Below are 20,046 nucleotides of genomic sequence, written 5' to 3' on the forward strand. Positions count from 1 at the left end.
AGATCAGTTGGTGAATAAATTGTAATCAGAACTTAAAAATATACGTTCTTAAATTTTGTGCCAGACTTAGAAAAGTATTCCAATATTTTGGTCCACAACACTACATTAATCCACTCACTACCCATCAGAAACTCTTAAAAGCATTTTCAAAATCAATTTTCTGATGAAAGTATTCTTCATAGAGTAATTATAGATTAATTCATCTGTATCTTAATAAAATATTTTTGCCACTCCTAGTTATGAGACCTTGGACTCTGCCCTCAGCTCCAAGCACTTGTCTCAGGGTTGGCCTGGGCTCACCTTGGCAGAGCTGGACTGGGCTGTTTTCACATCCTGCTTTGGAGCCAAGTGCCTGTTGCATCCCTTACATGAACCTGAGCTCTGACAATGCTGTGGGAGGGGTATACAAGAGCACTGTACACTTTCCAGGATTTAATTTAGGACTCTAATAACTTTTGATAAACTGTCCTTCTCTGTGCATGCAATTCTTCTTGATGAGGCTCCCACTGCCCACAAAGGACTCACAGAGATATTAGAAAGGAGAGTACAACAATAAAGAAAAGAACTATTAATAAATTTTGTGTAACAGTTTTAATTGTGTTCTTAAAGAGGCTCTCCTGTACTATTTTGATGTAAATATTGCAACTGAACTAAAAATAATTGCTAATTTTGATTTCACTGCTATTTGTTTTATTTAGACTAACAATAAATTCTTGACTCTAGGTGTATAGTGTGTTCCCTTTCTCCCATAACACTTTTGTGCTGGTTTTGGCTGGGGTAGAGTTAATTTTACTCACAGTCCTAGTATGGGCCTGTGTTTTGGATTTATGCTGAACACTGATTTGATAACATAAAGGTGTTTTTGTTATTGCTGAGCAGTGCTTACACAGAGCCAAGGCCTTTACTGCTTTTCATACTACCATACTGGCAGGGAAGCTGGGGATGTATGAGAGGTTGTGAGGAGGCACAGCCAGGACAGATGACTCAAACTGAGCCAAGGGATACTCCATACTATATGGGATCAGTATATAAAACTGAGGGGAAGAAGAAGGAGGGGGGGGAAGTTTGGAGTGATGACATTTGTCTTCCCAAGTATACATGATGGGGCCCTGCTCTCATGGTGATGTCTGAACATCTGCCTGCCCATGGGAAGCAGTGAAAGAATTCCTTGTTTTGCTTTGCTTGTGTTCACGGCTTTTTCTTTTCCTATCAAGCTGCTTTTATCTCAACCCATGAGTTTTCCAGCTATTACACTTGCAATTCTCTTTCCGATCGCACTGGTGAGGGAGTGAGCAACAGGCTGCCTGGTGCTTGATTGCCAGCTGGGGTTAAACCACAACAACTTTAAACTACTTGAAAGTGTTTCTTGGTTTAAAGTTTTGTCTTTCTTTTTATTTAGTATTTATTTATTTATTTATCCGAGCCCTTGAGTCATTGCAAACTGTATCAGTCACAGTTCTTGTAAGTCTAGTTCATTGTTAAAATGTTAAGCAAAACAAAATGTTATATGCATTTCCCTGTTTGATAAATTCATTGAGACATATTAATTTTATAGTTTTTATTTAATTTATACTATGTCTTGCTGATTTTGTATTGGTTTTATGTCTTAATGTAAAATGCTCTCCCAATTCTAACAATGTCATTTCTCATACATTTATCTTTCAAATTTGTAGTGCAATTTCACAAACCTATTTTAGCTTGAATTTCGCTAGTTTTACGTGCAGAAAATGTACATGAATAATGATTACTCAGATCTGAGCTATCATTATTGTTTTCTTCTGTGAGTAATTTAAAGGAAGATCAAATACCAAATTCCCTCCTCATATTGAATACAACTAGTTGTGAGCTAATAAATTGCCATTTAAGATTGTGAGCATGACAAGGAACAGACAGAAGGAGCTTTCAGTTTTGCACAACCATTCAGACATCAAAGATACTGCACCTTTTCTTTCTCCTACATACATAGGGAGTCTTAAATGCCCTGTGCAACAGCAGCTCAAAATTCATGAGTTTTCTTTCTCTAAGACATTTGTACTGATCTGCTCTCTGCTTTATCTTTAGAACATTTAGCCCTAAATACTCAGAAGTCATTACTTGTAAACAGATGATTCCATTATTATGATAAGTCCCTCCCCTTTTTCCTCACACATGGTGTTAACATTTCTGCCACACCAATGGCTCTAATGGATACCAGTAAGATGTACTTCTAAACTGATAATTTCAACTCTTATTTATCACAAGGGCCACTAGTTTTAGCTAAGAACATTTTGGAGCACACGTAGTCTCTGTCTTGGGCTGATGGATACAGCAACTGCTTTCCTGTATCCCCACAGCTGCTCACTTATTCCTAGGAGAAACTAAGATGACAAAAAATTAGTCAAACTAAAGACAAGGAAATTGCAATTGAAACTCTTCATAGACATCTTTTTACAGGTATTACCTATTTGTTATGGATTATATGCTGCATTTTTGGAACTGTTAAATGTCTTGTTCTGACCATTGTCAGGACTTACAGTGACCTTACTTTACATTAACTTGGAGTTATGCTTATTCATTTTTTCTTTTTTTTTTTCTTTTCAATTACTAAGAGTCCATTTTTCTTTGCCTGTCTCCAGTTGGGTAGAAGACAATATCATAGTTTTAATTTTGATTTCTTACAAAATTTTCAGTTAATGCTTTTATTGTTTAGTCTTGATATGTGGTTCCTTTCTTCATAGAATCAGAACTATCAGCATTTACTGAAGCCTGGTTATCTAGGTCTTGTTTTCATCTAAAATGTTCTACAATGTCTAAATGTATTCCTTCTACCTGAAAAATCTTTCCTATGACTAAAAGCATGTATAGCCTTCATAAGAAAATGTGTGTTAGAGCTTCAAGCATGGAAAAATTAATTTTGTACCAACTAAAATTGGAAGAAACCTGTTTGATAGTGTGGTTCAAATCCCTGCTTGAAATAAGTCTGACTTCTAATACTAATTTGACTCCACTTAGAAGGTTTTGTCTAAGGATGGAAATTTCACAACCTCTGTGAGCAACCTTAAACCTGTCAAGTTTTTCTTTGTATCTTCTTTGTAATAATCCTCCAGACTGCTGAAAACAGGGCTCTCCCTTAGCCCTCTCTTCTTAAACCTGAATTAATCGAGTTCTCATTTGCTCTCAATACAATAGTGCTTCAGACCCCTTCTCTTCCGAGGGACCCTCTCCCGGCCTTGCTTCTGTTTTGCAACAATTTTCCAGTAGAAGAGAGCCCAAAACTGACTGAATAACATATCTTTAAACAGCTATAAATATTGTTCTATTGCTAATCATCACAAAACCACATGCAGAGTTGTACCAAAGAAGCAAGCATCTCATTTTCCCTCTTTTGAATTTTTTTCAGAATTTCCATCTCTACCATTGCTGTTCGCCTTCTCAAACTGCTAAATTAAATACAGTGTCTCTTTGCTTATGTTCACCACCAACTTATTAATAAGGAAAAATTAACCAGTATGCTCTAGAACAATTTACTCAGAGCTTCATGACCTTTGTATCCATAACACCAACATACTTGTCTCACCTGCTTGAGAAGAGACCATTACAGCAATAAAATCTCCATTGGAAACCAAATAATTGGACATTAAATAAGAATAAAAATATAATGTCCTTCTTTTCGAGGGTAAAAATCCTCACTTCTGCCCTGAAAATCTCTCATATTGTCATTCACTGACAATATTTTTAATATTTTTAATATTTTTAATTTCTCTGTGTATGTGTATGACTGTTAATGTATTTAAGATCTTCTATTGTAGATCCTCTGAATACTCGTGCTGACAGTATAGAATCTGCCATGTTACTAGACCATGGCACTAAGTGCCACATCCAGTCTCATCTGAAAAAGCTCCAGGGATGGAGAATCCACCACTTCCCTGGGCAGCCCATTCCAGTGTCTGAATACTCTCTCTGTAAAGAATTTCTTCCTAATATCTAACCTAAACTTCCCCTGGCACAGCTTAAGACCGTACCCTCTTGTCTTACTGAGAGCTACCTGGGAGAAGAGACCAACCCCCACCTGGCTACAGCCTCCTCTCAGGTAGTTGTAGAGTGATGAGGTCTCCCCTGAGCCTCCTCTTCTCCAGGCTGAACAACCCCAGCTCCCTCAACCTCTCCTCATAGGACTTGTGCTCCAGTCCCTTCACCAGCCTCATTGCTCTGCTCTGGACCTGCTCCAGCGCCTCAATATCCTTCCTGAACTGAGGGCCCCAGAACTGGACACAGGACTCCAGGTGTGGCCTCAACAGAGCTGAGTACAGGAGAAGAATCACTTCCCTGGTCCTGCTGGCCATACTGTTCCTGATCCAGGCCAGGATGCCATTGGCCTTCTTGGCCACCTGGGCACACTGCTGGCTCATGTTCAGCTTCCTGTCAATCCAAACTCCCAGGTCCCTTTCTGCCTGGCTGCTCTCCAACCACTCTGTCCCCAACCTGTAGTGCTGCAGGAGATTGTTGTGGCCAAAGTGCAGGACCCACTTGCAATTACCTGGCTTTTCTATAGACTTTTTTTCAGCAGAGATATAGGGAGGTTTTGTTTGTTTGTTTGTTTGTTTGTTTGAAATGAAAGCGGTAAGTGATGGAACATAAAGTGGTGACCACAGAAAAAAAGAACTCTAGTTTGATAAGCTGCCATAGGACAATCTATCAAACTTTGTGTGGATCAATCAATATCTGCAAACTAAAATTATTGCAAATACATTTATATTTCAATTACTTTTTTTAATGTAGGAACACAAAATACTGTAAAAGTACAAAGAATGAAGCTGATTGAAAGATGAGTCTATGATTAATGACAAGTTCAGTCTCAACCAGTGTTATAACTGACTGAGTCTTAATATTACACAGCAGATGTAAACTTCATGTAAACCACTAAGAAGGCTGATAGAAAAAACAAAATGTAATGATTCCTACTCTTATGACCTCATACACAAATCACAGAATCACAGAATATACTGAGTTGGAAGGGACCCACAAGTATCATTGAGTCCAACTCTTAGCCCTGCACAGGACTTTAATTTGTTGCTGAACAGTCTATGAACATGAGCACAATGGATAAATCATAATTTTCATGAAAAAAGTTGATCTAAATTTAAAAACATGATAATGAGCATAATTATTATTTCGAGTTATTTGACCTAGAAGAAAATTAAACTTTGTCTAGAGTATCTCTGTAAGTCTCAAGAAATATTAATGATCCATGAATTCTGGTGAGCTAGGTGAGAGGTTTTTCACTCAATTTCGAGAAAGTTGCTATTTTCCCCCTAGAAACAGATTATGTCACACATATAACTCAGAATATGAATTTTATTTAAAATACAGACATTACTTAAACACAGGGTTTTCACAATCTGTGCACATAATCTTTCAAAAATGATCCTCTGCTTCCAAAAGGAGTAGGAACTGTGGCAAATCTCATAGTCGTGATTGTCTCACTGTTTTCATGTAGGAATTACTGAATTAAACTCTATGACCTGCCTTACAAAGGCAATCTGCCTAGGTGATTTTATAGCTATATTTTCCAGATAAAAAGGTCAACATACCAAGTGAACTATCCTTAATTTTTTCTTCCTCTGCTAATTAGGGTTCTCTGCACACATTTTCCTACAGTTGGTTATTACTCCAGGATCGACCAACAAAGATAAACTGATTTCTTAAAACCTCTTTCTTGGCAGAGACCTCCTAAATGAAATGTGCATAACTCAACTAATATCAGCCAAAATGTTTAAGGAGTGGAGGTCAGAGGACTAATAATCTCAACCAGGAGGTCATGAGCAGGTGAAGTCAAAATGGTAGCAGTAATGTGTTACTTTGCCTGTGGGAAAAAACATGTGAAAATGGAATAACACAAGTATACCTGTTCAGCTACTAATACAATTTACTTAGAGTAAATTGTGTGAAAAGAGATACTGAGGTACAACTTCAAAATTGTTCTCTGCCATTTTAATCTTTAAATTCATGTTTGAGTCATATATAATTATGAAGTTTCCTGGGGATGTCCTGAGCTGGCTTACTTGCATCTGTGACAAGACTGTGACATAATGCATCTTTCTGCAGAGGAAGATCTGATGTACAAGATTCTTCACGTTTCATTCATAATAGATGTTATTGTTTGAAGCAAGAGTTAGGGTCAATATAATCTTGCTTCACTTGCATACCAAGAAACAAGTTAGCTTTAAGGTTATTGTTATATGCAAACTGCATTTAACAACAAACTGAATTATACAATACAGTTGGGGACAGAAGGGGAAAGTAATTTCCTCTTAAACTCCTGTTCATTTCCTGTGCAAGTAACAACACAAAATTAAAACCTGACAGTGTACACTGTAGAAATAAAGGAGGACATCTGCAGATTTGAGGCTCTGACTGATCACATTAGAATCTGATTAGCTATTCATAGGTATGTTATTTTCAATTTTTAACACAACAGTAATTGCACCATTAGTATATTCACTGAAAGTATGAAAGATGAAAGTTGTAACAGCAGAACTTTGCCTGGTTTATTATTTTACACAATTGTTGCTAAATATAAATTTCAGTTGTTCATTTTTGAGCTCTGGATCATGAGATTTTAAATGAAAATGATAAAGATTGTAATTAGAAACCAGTAGAGGCAAATTAATAAAAAACAAGAATGTTTTTTCCTACTAAAGACACGCTTGGGAATATTATAGAGACAGATGGAAAATTTATCTGTCTCTGATGTACTGATGATAAAAGTAATAATATACAATACAAAGTCAATTACTTGCTTATACAATTATGAATGTACCAAAACCATCATCAGAATCACAATTAGCTAGTTAGCACCTTCTCTCACATCCCATATTATTGTATTTGTGTTTGAGTGATCACTGAACAAACAAATGCACCTTTTTGCATCTGTTCCTAATTTAACTGTTCTGATCTGAAAATTCTAGCTCAAAAAGGAAACTACATCTAGAGCCAATAGTTATGTTTAGCACAGTCGTGTGAGAACTAGAATTTTAGATGCCTAATTGAAAATTCACTGTTCTTCTAACTTCAGTGTATCACTTCTAATTGTGTGTCAAACAGACTGGATTCCTTGGGCATTACAACTTTTTAAGCATAATATTCAAGTTCTTAAAATTTTTTCTTTGATTCATCAGAAGTTCTTTGATTCTTATCGCAGAAGATATTTACCTACCTTATAGTTTAACACAGTGAGAATCCAGGAGATCACATTACCCTAGGCTTCAGTTCCTCTATGGATTAAGCCCAGTTAAGCCAGTGCTGCTGGACTCCTGGTAGAGTTTGAGCTCTGCCAGTGCCTCTATGGGAAATATTTGGCAAACTCAGGGGGTCCCTGTCAAACAAACAAGACCCCCTGGGGTATCTCAGCCTGAGGAGGTTGCAGGGACATGCTCATGCTCAACTGGGAGCAACCAGAAGACTGTGCCCCAGGGTGAGGAAATATTTAGAAATAAGCCAAAGCAGTCTGGTGAGAAGTTAAACAAACTTCACATTATTTCAGTTCATTTGAACTGAAAAGCTACACAAGACAGATCAGCTTAGGACCACAGGACTGTAACACAGATTCGGTGGAAACCTGGTTCAAACTCTGTATTAGGTAGGTATGAGCAATCCATTCCAGGAATTTCTAAGGTCTGTTTCTACCCTAGGGTGTTTTTACATACAAGCTCTGCAGAATACTGTACAGATGGTCTTGGGCCTCAAAAAGAGATGAAGTCATCTGCTGAGTTTAGGTGTAAGCCAGGTGTTCTTCAGAACAAGAGCAACAGGTCTTGGGATTCGGACTTTGATGATCTTTATGGATCCCTTCCAAACCAGAACACTCTGTGAACGTCATGGGAACAGGGGAATATATGGAGAGGACCTTCATTAGTTTTCCTTGAAACTGAAATCTTGCAATACATGTTTTTAATTATTTTTCTCTTAAAGTGCAACTAAAAATAATTTGAAGCTGATCAAAATACTCATATTTACCCTTTTCTACAAAATTTCACATGCAACACATGCAGCAAAATCAACACATCATCCATTTAATTTATAAGGCAAAATTAGTTATGGATTTTAGTGAAAATATATATCTGTACTACAAGATTTAGAGTGGCACTGTATGTTGGCTTTTAATATTATGTTTTCAGGTGCTAAATGGAAAATAAAATATAAATAAATTTATTTAACCTATCCTTATGGCAATTAAGAACAAATAGAATGCCCAGAAGCTGATAAAGGTTGTATTAAAAAAAAGGAATAAAATGTTTAGAGATTAATATGCTGATTATTATTCTCTGAATTAGAAATCAAAAATACAAATAAGAATAGCAGCAAGAATAAATGCAGTAAATGTTTTTACAGCACAGAGAGGAGCATGAACTCCAGTGAAGAGGACTAGAAATTTCATATAAATAACCTGTATTGTGGCTGTCATTCGTATTGCCTGGTTTAGTACATCAAAGCCAAGAGATAAGCAACTCCAGGGAGGAATCTATTGTGTCACAACATAGGGTGAACCTTAATTAGTTATCTAGGCTACCTCTTGAGACTAGATATTCAACTCCTTTATGTTAAAGGTTAAGTGAGAGAATGTCAATCCTATGTCTGCTCCTTTAAGGAATAGCAAAATGGGCACAACAGATACTGCTACTAATAAAGAAGGAATTGTGTCATTTTTTTGCCAACTTTTGTGTGTAAAGATTTCACTTGCTTTCACTCATGCAAGACACTAGCAGTGGATTTCTCCTACATCCTTACAAGATACCAACATTTTGTCCAAAAGAATTTTATTTTATTTGAGTGTCATATTAGATATTCACTGTCAGTGTACTTTTTAAAAAACTCACACTTGCAGATGTCCAATGAAATATTGAAAGTTCTCTTTTAGAGGTCTGTTGTAAGTCGAAATAATTTGAAAAAGAATTAATTGTAAGAAAGCTAGGAAACATTGCACCTCATCTCTTTTGTGATAATATGCAATGCATTTGATAATGGACCCCACTTATCCCCATGTATTATCATTTTCAACACAGCACAGTAATATTTTTGCAGAGTATTTCAACAGAATAACTAGAATGCTTGAAATCCTTTTGTCCTGGAGGTCACTAGTATGAGATACAAAAATAGTGATGAATAAAAGCATTTATTCTGAAAGCCTGAAAAAGTCTATATTTAGATATACAGACTAATATTCCTTAAATATTTATTTTTAAATTACAAACTAGTATAATTACAACTAAAATTTCTGTGAAAGAAAATGCAATGTGTTCCATTGTAAACAACAATGTAAACAATTAAAACTATTGTAAACAATAGTTTTAAAATTCTAACCAAAGCATCTTTCATTTAAGAACAGTCTCAGTTTGAGGTAATGTATTGCAGAAGGAGTGAGTCTTAGAAACATCATATATACAGAGACTACTTCTAGTGACAGACATTAAAGACAAAATTCATTAATTTTGTGGACAAAAATTAAAATAGATTTGTTTTTATCTCTTTCCCCTCCCCCAAGGCAGTGGTGACACGGGAAAACATTTTTCTTATTTTTGATCTCCACAGAAGTTAGGTGAGGTCCCTATGAGGAAAATGCTGATTCACTTCAAGCTTTTTGCTACTCCCAATTCATAACTGAAGTCAATGAGAAAAAAAATTACCATTATGTAATAAATCAAAGCCTTCCATAATGTTTCCAAACAAACACTGAAGGCAAACTTTTCCCTTGGTATTAACATTTCTACTATATCCAACGTCCATCTCCTGAGACATGAGTTTTAGGCATATCATATCACAGAATGCATGAGGTTGGAAGGGTCTACAGTGGGTCATCTGGTCCAACCTCTCTGCTCAAACAGGGTCATCCTAGAGCACGTTGCACAGCATTGCATCCAGGTGGTTCTTGAATACCTCCAGTGCGGAAGGCTCCTCAGCTTCTCTGGACAGCATGTGCTGGTGCTCAGCCACCTGCACAGTAAAAAGTTCTTCCTTATATTCAGGTGGAAATTCCTGTGCATCAGATTCTGCCCATTGCCTCTTGTCCTGCTGCTTGGCACCACCAAGAGCCTGGCTCCATCCTCTTGATACCCTCCCTTCAGACATTTATATATATTGATGAGGGCCTCTCTCAGTCATCTCTTCTCAAGGTTGAACAGGTACAGCTCCCTCAGCGTTACCTTATAAGTGAGATGCTCCAGTCCCTTAATCATCTTTGTTGCCCTCCACTGGACCTGCTCCAGGAACTCCTTATCCTTCATTTTCTTGTACAGATTTTAGAGTAGAGAAGAAAGAAAAATAACATTGGTTTTCTATTGCTGTAGAGTTATGTAGAGCCTATTTGCTTCCGTTGAGGAACTTTGAGAGTGTATAAGAAATTTTTAATTGTTAATTTTGGTTATAACCCTATAACTTTAAAAGATGTGGAAAGTCTCTGATCTCTGTAAAGAATGAATCATTAAAAAGGAGCCAGTGGCAAATCTGGAGATAATGATTTAAATTACAGTTTCTGAGGGGAGGTCTCAGTGGAGAAAATGACTCCACACCTTTCTAGGGAATGTTATTTGAATTTGATTCCATTCCGCAGAAGTAACATTTTGAACTTACAAATCCAGCAGAATTTAGAGTAAACAGTAAGGTTTATTGGTGAATTTTAAAGACAAAGCCAGAGATTATGAAATTGAGTCTATATCATTTTACTGGTAAACAGTGAAAAGTACTGGAGGTTGTTTTCGTCATTCAAAACTAGATGAAAACCCGATGCTATGCAAATGGAAGGTATCATAAAAGTCAAAATCAAAGATTGGAACATGGAATAAAAACTTGAAATACAAAACAAGCCAGACACACACTGACCTGTGGAAATCCATCAGTAATTTTGTATCTGCTCCTATAGTGTATACAGAATTAAGGAATGTTATATAGATCTGAAGAATATGAAGGGCAATTATGTTAGCTGTGTAGCTAAGGTAATTTCGATTTGTGATTTACAGGCAGCTAGATAACAGACAGTTGAGCCAAAGATCCGTACTGCATCAAAAGAAATAGTCAAAGTATACATCCTAGACCTCTGATATTGTGCAATAACAACATATAAAATATTATATCTATAAATGTATTTTTATTTATATACATAATACTCTTTCATACAAATATAAGAGATAAATATCATGAACTGAACACACAGGATGTATAACTGTGAAAAGACATTTCAAGTTCTTAGAAGATCTAGCTAACTACTTAAAAACTGTATATTTGTATAGAACGGGTAAGAAGCAATATATGTTCTGACATTGCTTAAACTGCTAACTGCTGTAAAGCAACATATATTCTGCCATGGCTCGAACAGTAGAAGGCAAGTTGCTTTGCTGTTACAGAAATTTGCAATCAGGAGACCATTGCAATAACAGGATGTTCAGTTAACCACAGCCTACAGACTGTGCATTTACCTTTTACCTGAATAAGGTAACATTGTGTGATTCAACTTGTAGTTTTAAGGGTAGCACGCAACCATTGCGTAGACACCCGTGCCTATATCAAGTGGTCAAAATTGATACTATGGGGTGAATGTGCCCAGGCTTGGGCAAGATTGCTGAAGTGTTATTGCAAAGCACACCGTTTAGCCAATGTAAAAAAAGGCTCACTTGGTAAGCTCATATAGAGCTCTCCCCACTGATCCACGGAAGATAAGTGGACTTTTGGGGCGCTGTGGGATCCACAGAGTGGTGACTATTTACTTTTTGTAGTCATCCTTCCCCTTTTTCCTACTTTCCTGTTTTCCTCCTTTCTTGTTTTTCCTTAATAGAGAACAAGAGAGAATTATCATTTTGGTTACCAGTATCTGACCTCGATTGTGTCTTAATCTTGCTCCAGGTAGACTCAAACCTTTTCCCCTCTCCGCTTTTGTGGACCGAGGTATAAAACTGGAATTTCTTGAAATTAGTGGATTGTAACAACATTAACGAGTGTTACCGTTGCTCTTCTCTGGACCTGCTCCAGCGCCTCAATATCCTTCCTGAACTGAGGGGTCCAGAACTGAATACAGGACTCCAGATGTGGCCTCACCAGCACTGAGTACAGGGGAAGAATCACTTCCCTGGATCTGTTGGCCACACTGTTCCTGATACAGGATGCCATTGGCCTTCTTGGCCCCCTGGGCACACTACTGGGTCATGTTCAGCTTCCTGTCAATCCAAACTCCCAGGTCCCTTTCTACCTGACTGTTCTCCAGCCACTCTTTGCACAGCCTGTAGTGCTGTGTGGGGTTGTTGTGGCCAAAGTGCAGGACCCGGCACTTGACCTTGTTGAACCTCATCTCATTGGAATCAGCCCAACTCTCCAGCCTGTTCAGGTCCCTCTGCAGAGCCCTCCTGCCTTCCAGCAGATCGACACTCCCCCTCAACTTGGTGTCATTTGCAGATTTGTTGATGGTGGACTCAATTCCCTCATCTAAATCATCGATCAAGATATTAAATAGAACTGGGCCCAACACTGATCCCTGGGGGACACCACTAGTGACCACTAGTCCATGATAAGCACATATGTTTATGGCTATTTCTGTGCAGAGGGCATCAATGAACCTCCTGGAGCAGCAACCAACATCAACCAATTATTCCTTTTAAAATATAAATATGGCTTTCTTCTTTCTTCCTGATTTTTGCCTTAGAAGATTGTGAGATTTTTGACATTTTGGAATTTTGTTTTTGTTGTTTTCCAGATAAATGATGTTGAATACTGCCTCTTTAAATAAGGTATTCTAACCATTAACTTTGAAGCTGAAATTAGGATTTTTTTCCACATCACCAGCGATAATCAAAACAGGATCAAAGTATTGGATTCCATATCACCTAATTTTAGAAGTTATTTTAGGCATAGACAGCTAGATGTGATGTGCCTAGTCATCTAGAATTCCATTTTAATAAATGGAATTTAGCAGTAGGAGTACCTGCTTCTTTCCATTGACCAGAGGTGGTAACTTGGTTAGCAGTAGAATTGCAATAAGTATTTCTACTTTCACGCATATCATGGAAACATTCTGACCTAAATATCAGAAAAAGCAAAGTTGAGAAAAGGACCTTTATCACTCCAAGTACCTGCAAAAGCCAGACCACACCAATTGTGTGTAGTCCATTTTGATATGATACTTCAAGATATCATCAAATGACTGTGTGCAAGTTTGTCACTGAATGCTTTGACTTGCTGGATGAATCAGGAACATTTAAATCACCTAGACAAGTTGTTTATACATGAATCCTAATAATAAACTTTTTAAACCACCAAAAATGCTATCTGAATTTCTGTGTAACGTGGACACACAGTACAGGAGCACAGTATTCACAAGAGAAACTGAAATGACAGAATTATCTAATCTGATCACATTTATTTGTTTCTTTGTGAGACCAGTCTATACATTATCAGGTTAGACAGAAATTAATTGTGAAGGATGACTAATGTAATGAACATTTAATTCAATACATGTTTTTATAATGGGGCCTCCAAGATGAACTCATTCACTCATAAAGCACTTATGTTTAAATTAAACTTATGTTTAATTAAACTTAGGTTTAATTCTGTTAATCAGAATTTGTTATTTTTATTCAACCAAGAAGAACTTCAGAATTGTTGTCATTGATCTGAAGATTTAAAAATTGGAGTGGTTAGAAGTGAAAAGATAAACTGATCAGCTCAAGTTTAATCTGAGCTCAAATAAAACTGTTTCCTGCAGCATTTTTTTTAAAGTTTTGATCAATCAAGGTTCTTTTCCTTCCAACACCAGAGTTCCTCAAGAATCTAAAAAACCATTAGAGATCCAGTCTATCTGCCAGGAAGATCTTTTTAAACAGTTTTTAGTTGCCTGTTTTAAAGATGGAATAATATCTTGTCTTCCGTGGGAACAGATACAGACAGTTTATCCTTTGGTTTGTCTGCCACATCAGATTTCTTCTGGGCTTTAGAACACCAACATGACAACCAAGCAAATGATCTCTTGTAGGCAGCCAAAAACTAATACATATTAAAAATTTGTTTACTATCTCTGACCTCCAACACTTTATCCACAGTCTCCTACTGTTCCTCATTTAATAAAGGTTCACAATTGCTTTGGTTTCTCCTTAATTTACAGATTCATCTCTTCTTGCTCTTCACCTGCCACAGCTGATATAGGAGTACAACAGCTATTCTGGTTGGAGAATGGGTTTACACTCTCTGGCTCAACTAATTTCGAGACCAACATGACATGAAGTCAGGTATGCTTACCTGTTTCCTTCAGCATTCTATATCTAAGAGAGTATCTCACATTTCAAGGTCAGCGAACAGTTGCATCTGTTATGGTACTGAAATGTCAATACTCCATGTGACAATGCAGACAGAAGCTTCTTTTAGCTCATCTGCCCTGTGCAGAGAGAAGACATGACTGCTTTCTTCACATGGATGCTGAAATGTCTGTAACGTCACCAAATAAATTTATGTCAGCGATCTCATGTTTGTTTTCTTTCAATATTTTGTTCAGTGATTTACCAGAGACATAACTTCAGCATTACAAGATATTGCTTGTTCAGCTCATTTATATTTTCTTTTTTTTTTAAATCAATAGTTTTTAATTTTAGTTCATTAAAAAAAAAATTGTCTCTTAAAATAGGCAATACTATAGAAGATTTATTGCCTCATTCTGTAACTAGATAGCAATTCAGTAATTCCATAAGGGTTTATTTTTTATACCTTTCTGGATGTTTTCTGTCTTGAAATTTGCTAATGAGTCTTATTCCCAATGACTGTTAAAATTGCTCACCGGTGCCAAATTAGACCCTTGTCTCACCTTCCTTTCTCTTCTCTACCGCTAAGTTCTTTCCACTCCAAATACAAGGGTTAATCCTGCAACAAGCCATGAGCAGCTGCATCTCTAAAATTAGATGGAAACCACATTACAGATATATGAGTTTTCAGAGAGGCAGAAAAGCCAGCATCTATGCAGCTCATTGTAGGTCATGGTTATAAATCTCAACTGTTGGCTGCTGTTTTCCCATTATCAGCATGATCCTTCTTTCTCCATATACCCTCTGATAGCTCTTTCATGCAATGTGATGGATGACTGTCTTTCAATTCTCTGTTTTTTAAATGCTGTAGGAAGTATTGAAAAGAAAATAATATCCACCTTCTTCTTATATCTCATGTATCCATCTCATATATTTGCTGCTACTGCTGCCTTTGTGAATTTTTTTCCCACAGCTGGCAATGCTTCAATTCTGTGTTTGGCAAAAAAGTTAAATGTGCAGTATACAGATTTGGTGAAGTATAGAAGGTACCTTTCCTTGCAAAGCAACAGTATCAATAAAATATACTTCTCTTACGGTAGTGAAGAGTCATAATGAAAAACATTGTAAAGAGAAAATTGCTGGATAATTTGGGAGCAAAATAAAGCACTGATAGAATTTGGGATTTTTTTTTTCTGGTTGAATAATATCCAGAAGAAAACTAGTAGACAGGTGTGCTGATTTTGGCTGGGGTAGAGTTAATTTTATTCACAGTGGCTAGTACGGGGCTGTGTTTTGAATTTGTGCTGAACACTAATTTGATAATACAGAGATGTGTTTGTTATTGCTGAGCGGTGCTTACACAGGGCCAAGGTCTTTTCTGCCTTTCATACTGCCACACTGGTAAGGAAGTTGGAGGTGCATGGGAGGTTGTGAGGAGACACAGTCAGGACACCAAACTGACCCAAGGGATATTCCACACCGTATGGGATAATGATCAGTATATAAAGCTGGGGGAAGAAGGAGAAAAGGGCGAAACGTTCTGAGAGATGATGTTTGCCTTCCATAGTCACTGTTACACACAATAGGACCCTGCTCTCGTGGTGATGTCTGAACATCTGCCTGCCCATGGGAAGCAGTGAATGAATTCCTTATGTTGCTTTGCTTGAGTTCATGACTTTTCCCTTCCCTATTAAACTGTTTGTCTCAACCCATGAGTTTTCCAACTTTTACCCTTCTGATTCTCTCCGCAGTCCCACTGGTAGGGGAGAGAGACAGTGGCTGTGTGGGGCTTGGTTGCTGGCTGGGGTTAAACCACAACAATAGCATAAAATACATAAGAGAGTAGGAGAGAAAAAGATGACAAAATGCCTATATTAATAATGCCTGGTTAGGTAACTAATAAAGAATCCAATGAAATCCAGATAGGATTTTCTGTAGTAGTCAAGCAAAGTTTAGTATCATTGAGAATCTGTATAATTAAAAGAGACAGTAAAAAGGGAAGAGAAGGGGAAAGGGACAAAATAGAAATTAGGAACAGATAGGTGGATCCCTAGGCTGATGGTTTTGCCTCCTCTCAAAAGTAAGCTGTCTAAAGAAAAGCGAATCTGTGCTTAGATTTTCTTCATCCAAATTTTAATACTACTTTAGAATTCATTATTAGTTTTCACTTTCCATCTCAACCATTCTTATAGAATAGTAAATTTTTGACATTTAAATTTAAGTGGAAACTTTAAAAATATTGTGAATTCTGATAAATAATTTTCTATGGATTTTCTTCAATAACATTTTAATTATAAATGAACTAGAAAAGTGAGCCATGCAACATGGAGTTTTTGCAGAAGTTTGTATCACAGATATCACCCACACCAGAAAAGTCTGAAGAGATTTTGAATATCAAAGGGAAATACAGATATAAACTGGATGTCCAGAATAAATATTTTCTTTCTTTGTTTTTGCTACATGGAGTAAATAATTATTCCAATATCTTTCACTGGATTTGGTGAAAACTGTTAGCTTGCTGCTGACTTGCTGATAATATTTCAGTTTCTTTTAACAATTTTTCTTTAGTAATTACTGTGAAAGCAGATGGCATACTATCCAAGCTAGTTTATATCCAAATAGCGTTAAGTGACCATTTCTTGGCATGACAAACAAAAACAATCATGTTATTCTGAATTTCAATGTATATGAATATCTAACATCAGAAAAGAAATTTAAACAGAAGAGAGGTGCAACAAAAGCAAATAAAATTTCTACAATAGTGACAATTTATATAATAATTCACTGAAAAAAATAGTTCATCTCAAAAAATAAAACATTCTAGAGAAAAAGGTAAAGGAATATCCAGGTTTAGCATTAATTCTGAAATTAAAAAAAAAAAATCTTACAGGAAGTTTGTTTTGATCACTGAATATTTTTATTGCTGAAATTATAAATGAAAACAAAGGAAATAGTGACAAAAGTTTCCTGGACTTAGAACCTTTGTTTATGCAAAATAAGAAAATACATATATTACTTCAAACTTGGACATAGACAAATAAATCACACACTGTATGATCTGTGGAACCCAGACATCCAAAATAGTTTTCTATTTTATTTTTTTTTTGTTGATCAAAACCTGATAACTGATGCTAATCCTTGCATCACATTTGGTCATGAGAAGACAAGTTTAAATTCAAAATACGATGTTGCTACTGATCTAAAAGGAAACAATCACTGAAGGTTATATAGGCTAGGCAATAATTTCAGCTTTCATGAAAAGAAGCTTAGAAACAACTGCCAGGGTTGTTGAAACAAATGAGCATGCTTGTTTCATCTGATTGTAGAAGTATGACCTTTTAATGGAAAGGTTGTGAAGAAAGACTCAGGTGAAATGCTGCTTTCCCTGACACATTACTGTGCTTACTGATACCCATTTCCAATTATACTGTCAAGATGTCTGATAAGGGGATGGTGGCAGTCAGACTGTGGAAAGCAGAAGCTGGATATTGATGGACAGAGAACAAGGCAATGTTCACATTTCCTTAAAATGAAAGGAACTGTCTATGTCTTACATAATTACATAACTTCCAAAGTGAGTGAGGTTTCAGGAAGGGTTGGTAGTATAATCATAGCTCATCACAAAAACTTACCAATCTCTTAAATTTCAGTGCTCTGAAAAAAATATTAAAAATATTAAAACATAGTAATTAAGAAGCCTGTTATCATTACAAGTTCTATGAAAAAGTAAATGAATAACTTACCTAAAGAATGGAGGATTTGTAATACATAAAACTAGAAAATATGAAAAAGTATTAAATTAAACTAAATGGAAGAACATGTTACCCAATAACTGATGGCATTATGTATTTTAGCAGTTTTCATTGACAATTTGCTTTGGTATGATACTTTGGCTTTTTTTGTCAAGAGTAATCTAAGGGTGCATTATTAGTCATTCTGGTATCAACCAAGCTTTTTTCTATTTCATTTCCTTTTTAAAAAATTATGTCAATTAGTTTAATTGAGCTTTGATTTTGAGTCTTCAATGTATCTAATTTATTGTTTGATCATGCTGCCACCTGAGCTGTTTAAATCTATGGTAAGATCATGTAAAATGCCCTCACACAGTTTCAAGGTTTTAGGATTTGAAATCTGAGAAGAGTCACTACTTGTGGAAGGAATTTAATTGTGCCAAGAAAAAAAAATACAATTATGAAATTTGGGAATAGTGCAAAAACTTTATAAGACTGCTTCGTAGAGGTGTAGCAGAACCAAGAAAAAAATAAAATAGAAAGATATTACATAAAACTCAATAGAAGTAGACACTTTTTTTTTCTTAAACCTCCTTTCACTGAAAAAATGTAAGTAAAGCCAGAGATCAAAAATTGGTGTCAAAATCTTTGCTTGTTTTGAGACAGAATAAACTGGTTTACATTTCAGTCGCAAAAAGTAACAGATAGCAAAACCCTCACAAATATTCAAGCTTCATTTCATTCATGGAACAGGTAAAGAGAGACAAACTATTACTATATGGGAAAAAAATAAGTTCCTTAAATTTAATACAATAATTTCTGACAAAGTTTCTCAAAGGTTTGGGTTTTTGGTTTGTTGTTTTCTGTTTTTTCCTTGTTTGTTTGTTGGTTTGTTTTTGTTTTTTTTCCACCAGATGTGGATATGTTTGGACACAAGTTAAAACACCATCAGCTGGCTACTATGCACATGCAGAGATGCCAAACAGGTAGCTGCTAAAAGATTTAGGTCTTGGATGAACCTAAAGTAAGAGAAGAGTCATCCATCTCAGGCAAGTTAAATCTCTCCTGTGTACTCAATATTTATGATATAATGAATGGGAAGACAGGTGGAAACTGACTGTAACAGAAGGAAATGAACAGAAAAGAAGATTTAAGAGAGAGATGTTATAATATCTTTAAGCAGTGCTTGACCAGGAAAGCATTGTGTTTTCTTCATTCCAATGCAGTTAATCCATTGCTTAGCCACCTATGGTGAAACTTCAATGTGTACCAAGAGGAGAATCCCAACCACCAAAGCATTATATCAGCTAGGAAGAGTAGACTTTCTAACACTGATTCCTGAGCAAGACTCACGTCTGAGACCTTTAATGGCTCTCTGTCCTTTACAGGATGCAGGTGAACAGGTTGTGCTATTGACTAGCACTGACACAGCAGCTGCAGCTAGAAGGCAAAAAATATAGTGTAGTATCTTACCTCATGCACCAGTTGCTGACTCCCAGATTCACACAGCCTGAGCATTTCCTTAATTTGACACACTAGGAGAAAGTTTTATCTAACAGATAAGTTTATCACCCAAGCTTTTGTGACAAATGCCAGAAAATTCCTTTATCCTTGCAATACCCTGCAGTACCACTTCATTCCCTTAAAAAAAAACAAAACAAAACAAAACAAAAAAAACCCCTTTTTTCCTTTTTTGGCTCTAAAAATGGAGGTAAGTTATTTTTATCTGTCTATTTGGAACTTCTGGAGAAAAGGCACCCAGAATATACAAGCCTGTAACAGATTTCAATTCTTAGCAAAGCAGTACAAAGTAGGACAGCCATTGCTATGCTGCCCACATTCCTTTATAGTCATTGCTGTTCTTGCCCAGTTCTTCAGAACTGCAGACTTTTACTAATACACATGGCAAAGAAGCATGGAATTTGTTTTTTTCATTATTTTATATTTTCCAGATTCTGACATACATCTATCTGTGTTTCCATGTACACAATTTGGTCCTGAAAAAACTTCTACTTTTTGCCTTTTTCTGTTTTTTGCTAATCCAAGACAAGTAAATTTAAATAGTT

The 20,046-nt window shown here is 36.2% G+C and overlaps 1 long non-coding RNA gene across 1 annotated transcript in view; it reads right to left on the reverse strand.

Annotated features, from left to right (window-relative positions):
• The window catches only part of LOC116787724, a 118,989-nt gene extending 99,397 nt beyond the window's left edge, over window positions 1–19,592 (reverse strand). Inside the window, exons 1-2 of the long non-coding RNA XR_004357407.1 lie at window positions 19,454–19,592; window positions 14,254–14,389 (exon numbers count right to left, since the gene is read on the reverse strand). This is a non-coding gene — a long non-coding RNA (uncharacterized LOC116787724). The remainder of the gene's footprint in view (window positions 1–14,253; window positions 14,390–19,453) is intronic.
• Between the last annotated feature and the right edge of the window lie 454 nt (window positions 19,593–20,046).

This window comes from Chiroxiphia lanceolata, chromosome 5 (assembly GCF_009829145.1).
Source record: "Chiroxiphia lanceolata isolate bChiLan1 chromosome 5, bChiLan1.pri, whole genome shotgun sequence".
Lineage (NCBI taxonomy): Eukaryota > Metazoa > Chordata > Aves > Passeriformes > Pipridae > Chiroxiphia > Chiroxiphia lanceolata.